Source organism: Hydra vulgaris, chromosome 10 (genome assembly GCF_038396675.1).
Source record: "Hydra vulgaris chromosome 10, alternate assembly HydraT2T_AEP".
NCBI classification, from domain to species: Eukaryota; Metazoa; Cnidaria; class Hydrozoa; order Anthoathecata; family Hydridae; genus Hydra; species Hydra vulgaris.
Window position 1 is genome coordinate 36,579,941 of NC_088929.1, and position 14,189 is coordinate 36,594,129.

Consider the following 14,189-nt stretch of genomic DNA (forward strand, 5'->3'; position numbering starts at 1 on the left):
ACCATTGACTTGTAAACAAAAATTTATCAACAGAATTAAAGATAAGGAAGTAACGTTTAATTAAAAAAATAAACGAAATAAAAAACATTTGTGATTTTAGAGAAATCTCAATTTAAAGTTGAGCGGATTTTTTGGTGTCCACCCGATATTTGAATCTTTCAAGTTTTTTTTCTTTAACTTCTTCTTTTGTCATTTTTAAAATTATTTATAGAGAAATGTGAAAATGGGAAAACTAAGACATTTTTTGAAATCACAACATGTTGTAAACAAACGACAAACTCAATTAAAAATATATAAATACAATCACTGAAAATCAAGTGACGTATTTGTTCATTCACATTTATTTTGTGTACACGCTTTATTGCTGATAACAACTAGGTGATAAAATTATAATAAAGTTGTTTTGCTGTTTATTTGATTTTTAATAACAAACTGTTGCAGTTGTTTGTTATGTTTACCTACCTACTTTTATTATTATTTAGTAATAAGGTCAGGTCTTGTTTCATTTTTTATAGTTCCTAATTTTTTATGCATTCTTGGGTACTTTCCTAGGCAACATTTTTGTAGTGAATTTGCAGTAAACCCATATAGCAATTTTGAGCGGTTTATTGTAGTTTTGCTCATCGGTTATTTAGTGGATCATTAGTGGCATTGGCTATAAGTGGCCAGCCGATAACTTTCCAACATGTAATATAGAGCAATTCCACGACCGTCTCACAAAAAATGAAAAAATTAAACAAAGCCAATATACATAATACTATATATCAGTAGAAAGCTCTACTTTTCCTCTTTCAGAAAATATATAATTTGTTATAATATGCCGCTATCATAAAAAAATATATGGGCTGAAACAGAAGGTAAAAATAGGCGTTTTTGCGATAATTTAAATCGTTTTTATTCGCCGATGTTCAATTGAACCTATAAAAAATTCAAAAACTGTCTTGCTCATTGCAATCAGGTTTTTAGCTGCACTAATCATTGCTAATTATGATAAAAACATACTTATTGCCAGAGGAATTTAGAAAACCATTTATTTTAATCAAATATTATTACCACTATTGTCACGTTGTGACAATTAGGGTACCAATAGTTTTATTTCTAAGACAACCAATAAAATTTAGGATTTCAAAATTTCAGCGCAATGAGAACTCTATCTAGGACATCTAAATAAATACTAACATGTTTAAAAAAATAATTAGCTCAAGTTATTTTTAGAATCTTTTTATGTCACGCCGTGACGTCACGGTAAGACAATTTTTTAACAAAATTTAAAACAATATTCAAAACTGCTTAACTGTAACCACAATTTAGTTTTTATCAACTTTAATCGTCCAGATTATTGTGCAGTTAACTTTCTTTGCGTTTTCTACAAAAACTACGAAATATAGGTATGTTTTGGATAGGCAACATTTGCTCAGCTATCCTTGAGGCTCTGTTTTGGGATACATAGAGCCTCTCTAAAAGATAGTTGTAACTCCATTGAGCCTTGGATGTAATACGTCCATCTCCATAACTATTGTGTTGTTTTTTTTAAATCTTTCATGGGTTTAATATGTCTCTTACTCATGCTGAACGTCAAAGGAAATATCGTGAAAGGCAGTTAGAAAAATTTGGCGAAAAGTATTTAAAGAAAAAGATTCAAAAAAGAGAAAAGAAAGACAACTTGCTAAATTGGAGGCTCAACGAGAAAAAGAAAGGCATTGAAAGAGAAAGAGCAGACAAAAATAGCAGAATCAAAATCTGTAGCTGTTACATCACCCTCTTACAAATCTGCAAGCACTCTTGGAAAAGCTGTTAAGAGAGCCGAATCAGCACTACCAAAATCACCCAGAAAGACGGCTGTTGTACAAAAACTTTTAACAATAATGAATGAAACCCCTAGTCCAGAAAAAATACTTAGTGAAAATGCATTAGATGCTTTAACTGTAAAATTGGTTCTTGATTTTTTCCAGCGTGATGATATATCCCGTCAAGCACCCGGTAAAACCATTGTGGTGAGATTAAAGAACAAGAAAAAACTGCAAAAACATTATTTGTATGTGAATGTTATTGAAGCTTATTCTATTTTTAAAGGTGATTATTCTGAAGAATCAGTTGGAAAATCAAAGTTTGCTAGTTTACGCCCACCACATGTGCTTTTGTCTAGTTCAATGTCAAGAAACGTTTGTTGTTGTCAACGACATCACAATATAATTCTTATCCTTGAAGTTTCATTCAAATTTTCTATTGTATTCACATGAATTTCCTCTGAGCATTGCATGTGATAGTGAAAAAGACATTTGTTATAATAATATGTGTACAACATGCAAAGTTTCATAATCTATATGTTTTGAATGAAATTGACAAGAATAAATGCATTACATGGTACCAATGGGAAAAAGTTGCAGATGGTAATGGAAAAGAATGTACTAAAAAGATTAAAAAAAAGGGAAGAGTTGATGATCTTTTCAAAATTTTTACCTTCATTTCTTTGGCATTATTTTATTAAACAGAAACAATCAAAGACATCGTGATCATAAGATCCAACCTCAAAGTAAACCAGACACAGCCGTCCTTCAAGTGAATTTTGCTGAGAATTTTTCAACTTTGTGGCAAGATGAAGTGCAGTCTGCACATCGGTACAAGAAGCAAGTTACTGTGTTTACTGCTGTAATTTAGTACCAAAATTCATTCTCGTCATCTGTCATAGCTTCAGATGATTTAAGCCATTCAAAAAAATTTATTCTTTTATTTGTTCATAATTTATTATCTAACCATAATGAATCAAGTGTTAAAATACTACAGATTTAGACAGACAAGCCAAGTAATCAATTTAAATATTGTTTTATTGCATCAGCAATACCCTGGTTGGAAGAGCAGCATGATTTAAAATTATTCTGGAACTTTTTGGCTGCTTCACATGGGAAAAGATCGGTACATGCTATTGGTGGGACCGTTAAAAGAATAGCAACGCAAAAAATAATCCAAAGAAAATTTATAACTGATGCCATAACTTTTTATGAAGCTGTTAAAAATGAGACTAATTTCAATGTCTATTTTGTTTCTATGGAAGATATTATAAACACAATTAAAAAATTTAAAATTGATGAGTTATTTACATAAGCACCAGCAAAACCAGGAATATTTGCAGCGAACCTAATTAACAACAATAATGGGAAAATACAAATGCCATCCTATTCAAGTGCCAAGTATTTAGTCAAACAACTTATGTCAACAGATAAAATCACTAAAAAACTTTAAAAAATGTTGTTTATATGACAGCAATATAATATGGACGCGATTAGACACTGATATAGTATGGGCGTGTTCTGAAGATTACTATGTAAGAACTATTTTTATGAAGATGTAATTATATATTTGTCTAATACCTCTCTACTAAGTTTTAAATTTATTAAAAACAGCCCATTTACCTGGTTTATAACTACCCAAATGTGTCTGGTCACGCTGTGACGTTTACCACTAGTTAATTAAAGGTGCGCCTGTTTAAAATTTAATTAAAAAAATGTAATTTAGCTATAAAACTTGTAAGAGTAATGTCTAAACTTTTTGTTTAATACCAAGTTAATAATTCAGTTCATCTATATTAGCTGAATCACGGTGTTGATCTAAAAACTAAAAAACAATGAGAAAATATTGGTCACGCTGTGACGTTTTATATTTTCTGGCATGAATGAGAGGCCAATATATCAACCCAATTTTTCTTCTTGTTTTTTGTAGCACCTATTATGAGCTAACTAAAAAGCAAAAAAAATTCCTCTGATATCTATTTTAATAAAGTATTAAAGGCTTAAGCCAAAAAAAAAGACGGGTGTCACGCTGTGACAGTCGTGGAATAACTCTATAGTGGTTAGTCATCGGCTCGCAATTTTTTGCGGCTGCCACTAATGGTCCACTAAGTAACCGATGAGCAAATTTAATAAACCGCTCAAAATGATGAGCAATAAAAATAGATCAAATGAAAAATAATGAACCGAAACCGATGAGCAAAATTTAAGAAACCGATTAGAAAATATAATGAACCGCTCAAAATTTTTATTTAGGTCCACTTCAAACCCACCGTAAAAAAGTTTGATGGGTTTTAGATAATAACTTTAAAAACAAGCAAATTTTCTTTTTTTTCTTCAAAATTTCTTCATATAATAAGCTGCACTGTAAAAAAACTAACGCCAAAGTAACAAAAAAAAATAAAACGCCAGAGTTGAGCAAATATAACGCTAGTTAACCGTTAAATTAGGCGTTATATTAGTCGTTATATTTGCTCAACTCTGCCGTTATATTGGCGTTATATTTAGAAAAAATAAACTAACGCTTCATCTGTTATATTTGGCGTTATATTTGCTCAACTCTGGCGTTATATTTAGAAAAAATAAGCTAACGGTTGAAGCGTTATATTTGGCGTTATATTTATTTTACTTATCTTATGTTTACAAACATAATATTAAAAAAAATTAAAAATTTAGGAAATAATAATTATGTATATATAATAATGACCATTTATAATCATTTTGAAAAGATATATCATTACCATTTTTAATGTCGATGCCGCTAAAAAGTGCAAAATAAAAAACATAATTATCAAATGAAACTTTAAAAATTTAATTATTAAATAATCTTTAAGATTCATATATGATTGGTATGATTATATAATAATCTTTAAGATTCAAATATGGTCTTTTACAAACATTTTGAAAAGATATAACCTTAACATTGCTTCCAAGTGTCGATGCCACTAAAGAATACAAAATAAAAAGGATAATAAGCATATGACTCCTTTAACAGTTATGGAATATGAAAAGATACATGTAACTTTACCACTGGTATCAAATGATGTCGCCATTAAAGATAAAAAAAATAATAATTTAAAACGACATTTCTTCATACTAAGTTTATTATCATTTAAAAAAAAATATTTAACAAAGCTCCATCATTAAAGACTACAAAATACATAAGATAAGATAATTCGTATTGAAAAGATACATGTAACTTTACCACTGGTACTAGATTTTGTTGCCACTAAAGATTACAAAATAAAGTGAACAATAATTTAACAAGACATCTTTTACTAAGTCCTTTATAATCATTTTGAGAAGATACCTTACCATTGCTACTAGATGTAAATGTCATTAAAGACTACAATATGCAATAGATAAATAGCAAAAAAATATCTTTAAAATTAATATTCTGTAAGATTATCATTGAAAAAACACCTTATAAAAAGGTATAACATAAAATCATTTGATTGCTTATTTCGAACTATTTCGAAAAGATACAACTTTACCATTGCAACTAGATGTTGATGTAACTAATAAATAAAAAATTCAAAAGAAAACAAACAGGCAACTCCTTCAAAATATATGGAATATATACTTTATTAAAAAGATACTTGTGACTTTACCACTGTTGTTACACCAGATGTCTAAGCTACTGAAGTCTATATAATGAAAAGGTTGATAAGCAAACAACAACTTTAAAATTTATAAATTGTTTATTTATATTGAAAATGTTTATAAACATCTTTAAATTGTATGCTACTTATAATGATTTTGAAAAGATATAATCAATAATATCATCAATTGGCACAGATACTCTTGCCCCTTAAGAATACAATATAAAAAGGGTATAATATATAATCATTTAATTGGTTAATTATAACCATTTTGAAAAGATATGACCTTACCATTGCTGAATGTTGGTGCCACTAATAAATACAAAATAAAATAGAAAACAAATAATCCCTTCCAAATTTAAGGAATCGTTGTGAAAAGATACTCGTCGTGAAAAGATACATGTAACTTTACCACTGGTACTAGCAGGCCTTGTTTTAAAGCGTTAAGCGAAGAGCGCTTTTTTATTTTGTTTTTTATGTTTGTTATGTTTGTTTTTATGTTTTTTATGTTTGTTTTTTATTGCGTTTAGCTATTTTAATCAGTAAGATATTTTGATTAAGCAATTTTTAATTTTATTAAAAAATAATAATAATAATAATAATTAGCATAATCAAAATCCCTTACTGCTTAAAATAGCTTAACGCTTACAAAAAGCGCTCAACGCTTAACGCTTTAAAACAAGGCTATGTACTAGATGTCGATGTACCTAAAGTTTATAAAATAGAAAGTTTGATAAGTAAATGTCAACTTCAAAAATAATGATAAAAAATACTGTATACTGTATAGTGTGTATTAATAAATATACATTAAATATACATGCACTTGTTAAATATACATTTTAATATTTAAGTCAGTTTAAATACTACAAAGAATTTTAAAATAATATTAAAATAAAGATTATACAAGACTAGAAGTTTGCACATCATCATATTTAATTAAACTTCAATTAGCTTAAACAATGGGTTATATATTTTATTTAGGTATTATTACTTTAATTTTGTAACAAAAACGAAAAGACAAGAAAATAATTTATGATTAAATTCAAAGAAATTACCATTCTCCATTTTTAAATGTATAAAAAAACTTTTAAAAATTTATGAACTACTGAATTTTAACACATATCTTGCTGCAGCCTTTGATTTATGAGGGTAGTTGATTTTTAGAATAGTTTCTTGGAAAATCCCAAGTAACTGGGCAAAACAAGATGGATAGCATAAATCTTTAAGATAATATACTGCTATTATTGAAGCTATAACTTCCTCCATGCATAATATTTGTGTAGCACATAATTCAATTCCAGTTCGTGACCGAATACCAAAATATATATACCAAAATAAACCATTGAGCACTACTTGTGGACCATACAATGAGGAAAGTGCAAGTTCTGCATCAATGTTATCAGCCTAATAATAAAAATCATAATTTATGTAGTTTGTTTAAAATTATACTTTTAAAGGTAAACCAATCAAAAAAATCATTAATAAGATATTAAAAAAACTTACATGTGATTGCAAAAAAAGAAAATCTTTACTTTTTCGAGAAATAAACATACTTTGCAATTCCATTACACTTGAAATAATATTTGCTATTCTGAGTCTATCTGGAATTTGTTCAAATATTTGGTGGTAAAATAAGTTTCTGTTAAGGATGCTCAATACAGCAATAGATGGTATAGCTTTTCCAAGTTCGTTCTGTTATACAGTTAACACAAATAATTAGTAGTTTACAGTAAAATTTCAAAAAAAATAAATGGTATCTTTAATTAAAAAATATATACTTTGACTATCAATAAAATCTTTCATATCAACACAAAAAACACTTATATTCAAGGATTTCATAACAATAAACAAGTTTATATAAAGCATGTTAAACTAAAAAAAAGGAAATATACCTTTATCTCTGCCTCAATTTCATAGGTTGATAAAACTGGTTCATCACGTGCTACAATCTCCTTGATTGCTAAAGTATTATGCCCTCTAGCCAGTTGAAAAATTTTGGGGAACTTTCATGCATCTTTGACCATCTTTGTTGACGAAGATTGTTATTTATCTGTACAAACATTGGCTCCTAAAAACAATAAATTTTCAAAACTGTTGATTAAACTAAATAATCTTAGTCACGACATAACTAAATAATACTGTTTTAATGATGTATATACAGTTACAACTATTATTAGTGGGCGTAATAGTAGGTGTAATGAAAGTAGTTTTATTTAATATTAAACACTTGGTGTTCAGCAAATCAACCTTTTGGTTTAAACTATTTTTTGTTTAGTTTATAAAATAAAAATTAAATGAAAAAATAAAAATGTAATAGAAAAAAAGAAACCCTACACCACCAGTGTTTTTGTTTTTTGTCAACTTATTTAAGATGGTCTAAGTAGAAGCAATTAAATTTATTGTGCTCGTTTTTTCTAATAATTTTCTAATAAAAAATTTTTACTAACAAAACGTGTCTATCCTTACCACCTACAACATTATTGTTTTAGCAATGTATTTATATTAATTAGTACTTTCTTAATAACTTTTTAGCAAAAAACATGTTTTTAAAGATTGCATTGTATTATTATAATTCAGTTAAAAAGAAATAAGTAGGAAATCACAAAAACATACCCAATCATCTTTGAACTGAGGATAGAGGTTTTTCAAAGTAATCTTGAGCCGCGAAAAGAACTCGCTGTTACCATAATTGTCATTAGCTCTCACCTTTAATGATGCAAATTGAGTTAGTGCATTCTTCAATTCTTTCAATACAAAAACATTACTAACTCCATTGAGCAATTCTATAACTTAAAATTATATAACTCCATTGAGCAATTCTATAACTGGCACAGAAAAATAAGTCAGCAGAAGTTCGACATCTGATTGAGGAAGTTTAACTTTGGACACCTAAAAATATATTAGTTCTAAAAAGCAATAAGAAAAATAATTTTAAATGAAAAAGTAAAATAACAAGATTAGTAAATAATAACTTGAACAATTTTTATACTTAAAATATATATTTTTACACTTAAAATACATATGCTTAAAATTATGGTTAACAAGACACAGAAAGTATCAAAAACAGTTGTTTATACTTCATAACAATATATATTGTTTTGCTTGAAACTAAAAAATGACACTCAATATTATGAATATTGAAGAAACTATGGCTAACCCTTAATCAATATTAAAAAGCAAGCACACAAAAAAAAGACTTGAAACATTAAGGAGATAAATAGGTTACTAAGTAGTTTTAAGACAGTTAAGTTACTCAAGACTTTCCATTATTGTAAAGTCTACTACGCTTTAAAACGACTCAAATTTTATTATATCATTTTTAATTTGACTTTCCATTTCATCTCAATTTCTTTCAAACTTCAATTATAATGAAGATAAAGATTTTTTTTTAATAATTGCAATATATAAATATTAATAACATATAAGTACTTTAATTAAGATAAGCCTGATATATGGTTACGTAGAGTTTTTAAGATATAAAATTAAGATATAAAATAGCGAGTGGAAATACAAGGATAAGATCACTAACTGGTAGTCCAATTGTACACCATGGAAACTGTAAAGTCTCAGGAAATACAATATTAATTGAAGAAAATGAAGGTAATCTGCAGGTGGAATAAACATTTGAGTGTAAAGTGTCTAATTTTATTGTTTCAAAGTGTCTTTTTCCAGATAATGATACTATTTTATTGATTTGGTGGAAAATAAAGTGATCATTCTCAAATCTAGTGATTATCGACCCATTTTTATATAAAATTCTATCAATATTTGCACTTTCTATTGCTCCGGAAAAGTATTTTAGTTCATCCTCATTATAATAGACATCAGCTTTAATTGCACCAATTGAATTAAAAAATTGTGCAGTGGTATTTGCTATCATTGATTTACAGGCTGTATAAGGAATAATCTTGAAGTTAAAATGTCGAAAATTCTTAATCACTTGATGTTTGCGTTCAAAAGCCAAGCACATGTGCTCCCTTAAAGGGCCTGAAGTAGCAGCCTGAGCTGGATAGTGGATAAGAAAATGGAGCTTCGGTATAAATTTATGAGGGTATAAACCCAAAAACAGTTCATGATGCATAGCAATGATTTCTTTCAAATCAGTAATGTATTTTTCTGTTATGATTGGAGACATGCATAGCTGAACTATTTGAATCAATTTTAGCAAACATTTAAGATAATCATTTTGAGCCAGCATATTTTTCAATAAAAAAAATGGAAAAAACTCTTGTAAGAGTAAGTATTTGACCACTTCCAAAATTACCTTTAATTTTACATGTTTTTAAAATTTTACCAGGCTTTTCAATGCCCGCTGGATAGACAAATGATTGGAGCCATGTATTTAATGATAATATTGTTACAAAATTACTTTCAATAGCATATGAAAGAAACAGTTCTAACTGAAGAGGAAAAACACCTTCTAAAAGATCATGCATTGGGTCAAATAAGATTTGCTTTGTTACATCAAATAGTGGAATTGATAAAAGAACACTTGATGAAGATACCCCATAATATTTTGACCATTTAATTCTATCTTTAGGTCTAAGACCAGAATCTAATTCATTTACTCCAATTAAATGTTCTTTTAAATTACGTGCAGAGCATTGTTCATTCCTAGTATTTGCATACATTTTCCCTCTTGTTGAATTACAAACTCTGCAGCATCGAACAGTCTTCCTGCTAAAACCTTCTTTAAATCCACCAATAGCATTTGCTGCTAAGGAATCGCAAGAAAAATAACACAACTCACCTGTCAATACTTTAGGAACTACTAACACTGTTATCTCTATCCCTGTCATAAGTTTTGACATAACATAAATAAGTCAGTCAACAGTACATGGAAGAAGATATTATCTTTAATCATCTTACTACCTGTAAATGCTAAAGGAAATATGGTTGATGTTCTTCCACGGTATTTTGCAGGAATATTAATAATTTGAAAATACATTGCCCAAAGTTTGTGTTTTGACCGTGCTTTGCCTATAGGATTTGTAATACCAAGATCATCACAAATAGCTATACTAATTTTACTATCAACAAACTTAGCAATCTCAGGAGATTGAAGTAAAAAAGATAATGTGTCTTAAAAGGGTACAATACAACCTTGTTTTTTGAGACCAATGGATTTAACTAAAGGCATTTTGAATACATGCACAAAATATTTCTCACGATAATTTTGAGATGTTAAAATTTCACAACAAGATTTTAACTTGGGCACATCAATATCTGGCACAGACAGCATTTCTTTTAAATGCAGAAAAATTGAATCTAAAATATTTTGAGCACACCTGTGTTTACCTTGAAGATGCAAAGCTAAAGCTCCTAAATAATCATCAGTTATTTGATATTTTTCTGCTTCTTCAATTAAATCAACATCAAAACTATCCTCTCCAAGTGCTGAGCATTGCTCAGTATGCTTTTGAAATCCGTAGATGGTTTTAAACTTTGAATAACAAATATCACAAATAATTGAACGCCAATATAACGGATAGCTTTTACTTATTTCAAAGTCATCCGTTATTTTGGCGTTAGTTTTTTTAGAGTGTGGTGTAGATTTTAATCAATTTTACTTTGTTTTATGCTTAGGATAATGAGCTCTTGACCTTAATGACTTTACTAACAAATTTTTGCTTGTACCTTCTATATAGTGGCTATGCAATTCTTTCTGTTATCTCCTTATAAAAGTACAGCTCTAAAACACTTTAAACAATTTTATCATTGTAAGTCCGGAATATGGTAAAGTTTCTGATACTCTATGCTAGTTATTAAAAAAATCGATTTCATAAACAGCTGTAAAGTATTAGTGAATTAAGGCCATATTTTGCATAGATGGTATCCTTGTTATTATTTTTGGTGTGCATTTAAGACCATATAATAACCGTTTGCTAAAAATTTGGTTTGATGAGCAAGAATGATGCAGCAGTAATGCAAACTTTTTGATTAGAGTGCAACATCATTAAATAGTGAGTCACTATCATTAAATACTGAGGTATTTAATGATAGTGACTCACTATTTAATGGTGTTTACTCAATATCTATACTCACTGTGATTAAATAGTAAGTACCACTTTTGACTCATACACATATATATGTCAAACTCTCTCTCAAAATTTAATCACAGCGATAGCAACAAAAAGTATTAAGCATAAAAATCATTTTTACCACCGAATTGTTTCAAAATATCTTTTAAAATTAGTTGTAGTCCTTGAATTCATTTTTTATCCTTTGAATTTTACCTCTTAATAAAAATTCGCAAAATCTTTAAAATAATAATTAAAGTGCTTCTTTTATGAGAAAATAACTCGACTGTTTCGAGAACTCGACTGTTTTGAGAACTCGACTGTTTCTTCTCTTTAAATTTTGATAGTTATTTTTCTTTAAGATTAAGTATTTGACTTTTTCGCGCAAAAGCTCTAGTGGTTTTATATAAAAATAGCTTTATTTTTGATATGTTATGTGTAATAGTTGATAAAACAAGTTTAAATCTCCTTATTTGGTGTGAAGTTAGGTTTTAACCACTGAGTACTTTGTGTATACCTGTTCATACCACTTGTTCATACCACTGAGTACTTTCAGCACTCAATCATGTTTACCTTTTCATGTTTGTCATGTTGTTTTCCTTCTTTCCAACCATGTAACGTTTGTCATATTGTTTTCTTTCTTTAAAACTTTTCATGTTTGTCATTAGAAATTGTAATACCAGTCATTGGTTTACCGGTAAATAGCTAAATTTGGTTTAAGTTTTTGACCGGTACATTTTTGTAATTTACTAGTAATTCAATTTTTTTGATATGTAAAGATTGTTTAACTTTGTAATTGCTGGTTAATTTTGGTAGCAGGAAAAAATCTTCCCGGAAAAAATTTCCCCGAAATATTCTCAGGGGAAAAAATTCCCGACGACAAAATCCCCCAGTATTTTTTTTTAATCGCATAAAATAAACCGTACAACAATATAATAGTTGTTTATAATATAAATATTTTATGTTACAAGCAATAATTTAATTCCATTTTTCATAAATTGATTGAGAAATAGGTAGAACATGCAAGAAATGTACATTTATTGAATGACAAACAGGTAGAACATCGGGCTTAGCAACCAGCGGAAGCCGCAATCGGAAAACCGGTTTTTGTACAGTTTTCTCAAAACCGTTTTTTTTTTCTGAAAAACCGGTCGTTAATTTTACAGTAAATAATTCCATGGTTTCTTGTTTTGACAAGCTAAAGAGTAACGTGGAAAGCACAAACATATTTAATTTTAAAAATCGCTTGGATATTGCAATATATTTTGATATGCAAGTATTTTGTCATCTTTTTGTTTTTGTCAACAATTTTGTTTGTTGTTTAATTTAATAATTGTTTTAATTTTTTGGTATTGTTGTTTCATTATTTTAATTGGAGATTGTTAAACATCTCAATAAGAATAATTAAACAACAAAAGCACATTTTTTGTCAACAAATTTATTTTTGTAACTTTGACTTTGACTTTAAATATTATAAATCGTAGTATATTTTTAAATTATAGTTTGGTAAACAGTTATGTTCAAAGTTTTCAGTTAATAATAGTATATTCAGTTAAAAATAGTATAGTAATAAAAGATAGGTTATTGAGTTGCCACAAACAAAGAAGGAAAGGAAAAAGAGGCTTAAAATAAAAGATGATACAAGTTCATTAGATTCGAACTAAATTTATAATGAATAAAAAGAGATACTACTAAAACGAACATTGCGAGCCGTGCGAGCTGCTCCTCTAAACTGCTTTTTACGAGAACTTTTGGTTTTTGGCAAATAATCTGTTTATTTATAGAAAAATTGCTTATTAAATACAAAAATTTGTTTAATACGTGTTATAAGCATATGTTTGTAACGTTAATGTAACAATAATATACACATAACAAGCGTCATTTATTGAGACAGAAAAAAATTCTTTAGACGTAATTTTTTTTTTGCAAAAACCGAGGCTGTTTATTATACAGTTAATTAAATTTTTTTGGTTTTGCGTTTTTTATTTTAGTTACAACGATAATTATACTTTTGAGATAAAAAAAAAACATTTGTAAGAGCTGTAAATTGCTCCCGTAAACCGTTTTAGAAAGTGTGGCCGAGAGCCAGAGCTACATCTCTTGCTTCCCACCGAGCCCTTCCAGTCTGTGCTAAGTGGTGGATGTAAATTAAATTAAGCGAACAATCTTCGAACAAAACATAAGATTGATTTGAATAAAAATAAAGAGCCTTCTTCCACTCAGCTTAATCAGCCAACATAGAAAAAAGCAAAATCAAGTATGTTAAATTTCATAGAAAGTACTAGTAAATTTCATAGAAAGTACAAAGTTTAGTCATTAGTTGAACAAACACTGATGAAGTATGGTATTAAATTTAGTCATATACTTGCATCGACACAAGATGCAAGTATATGACTAAATTTATATGAATCAAAAACCAGTTTTGCATTAATCATGCTATTTATTTGGCTCTGATAGACACTTTTTACAAAAAAGTGTCTGTAGTTGATAAGCCAGTCAATAAAGTATCAGATTCTGAAAGTATCAGATTCTGATGAGGAAACTGAAAATCAGTTTAACTCTATTTCTGAAGATCATAATTTTATCTTACAATTTTAGATGTTGACATTAATGAAGTATTATAAAACTCAAGAAAGATTTTTCAGAAAATTTCCAGTAAAAAATGACCTATTGTAACGATATGTTGAGAAGGAACAAGGTAAAAAACTTTCACTTATATAAGACTGTAAAACCAGATGGAATTCTCTTATACCTATGACGGAGAGATTTGAAAAACTTAAAGT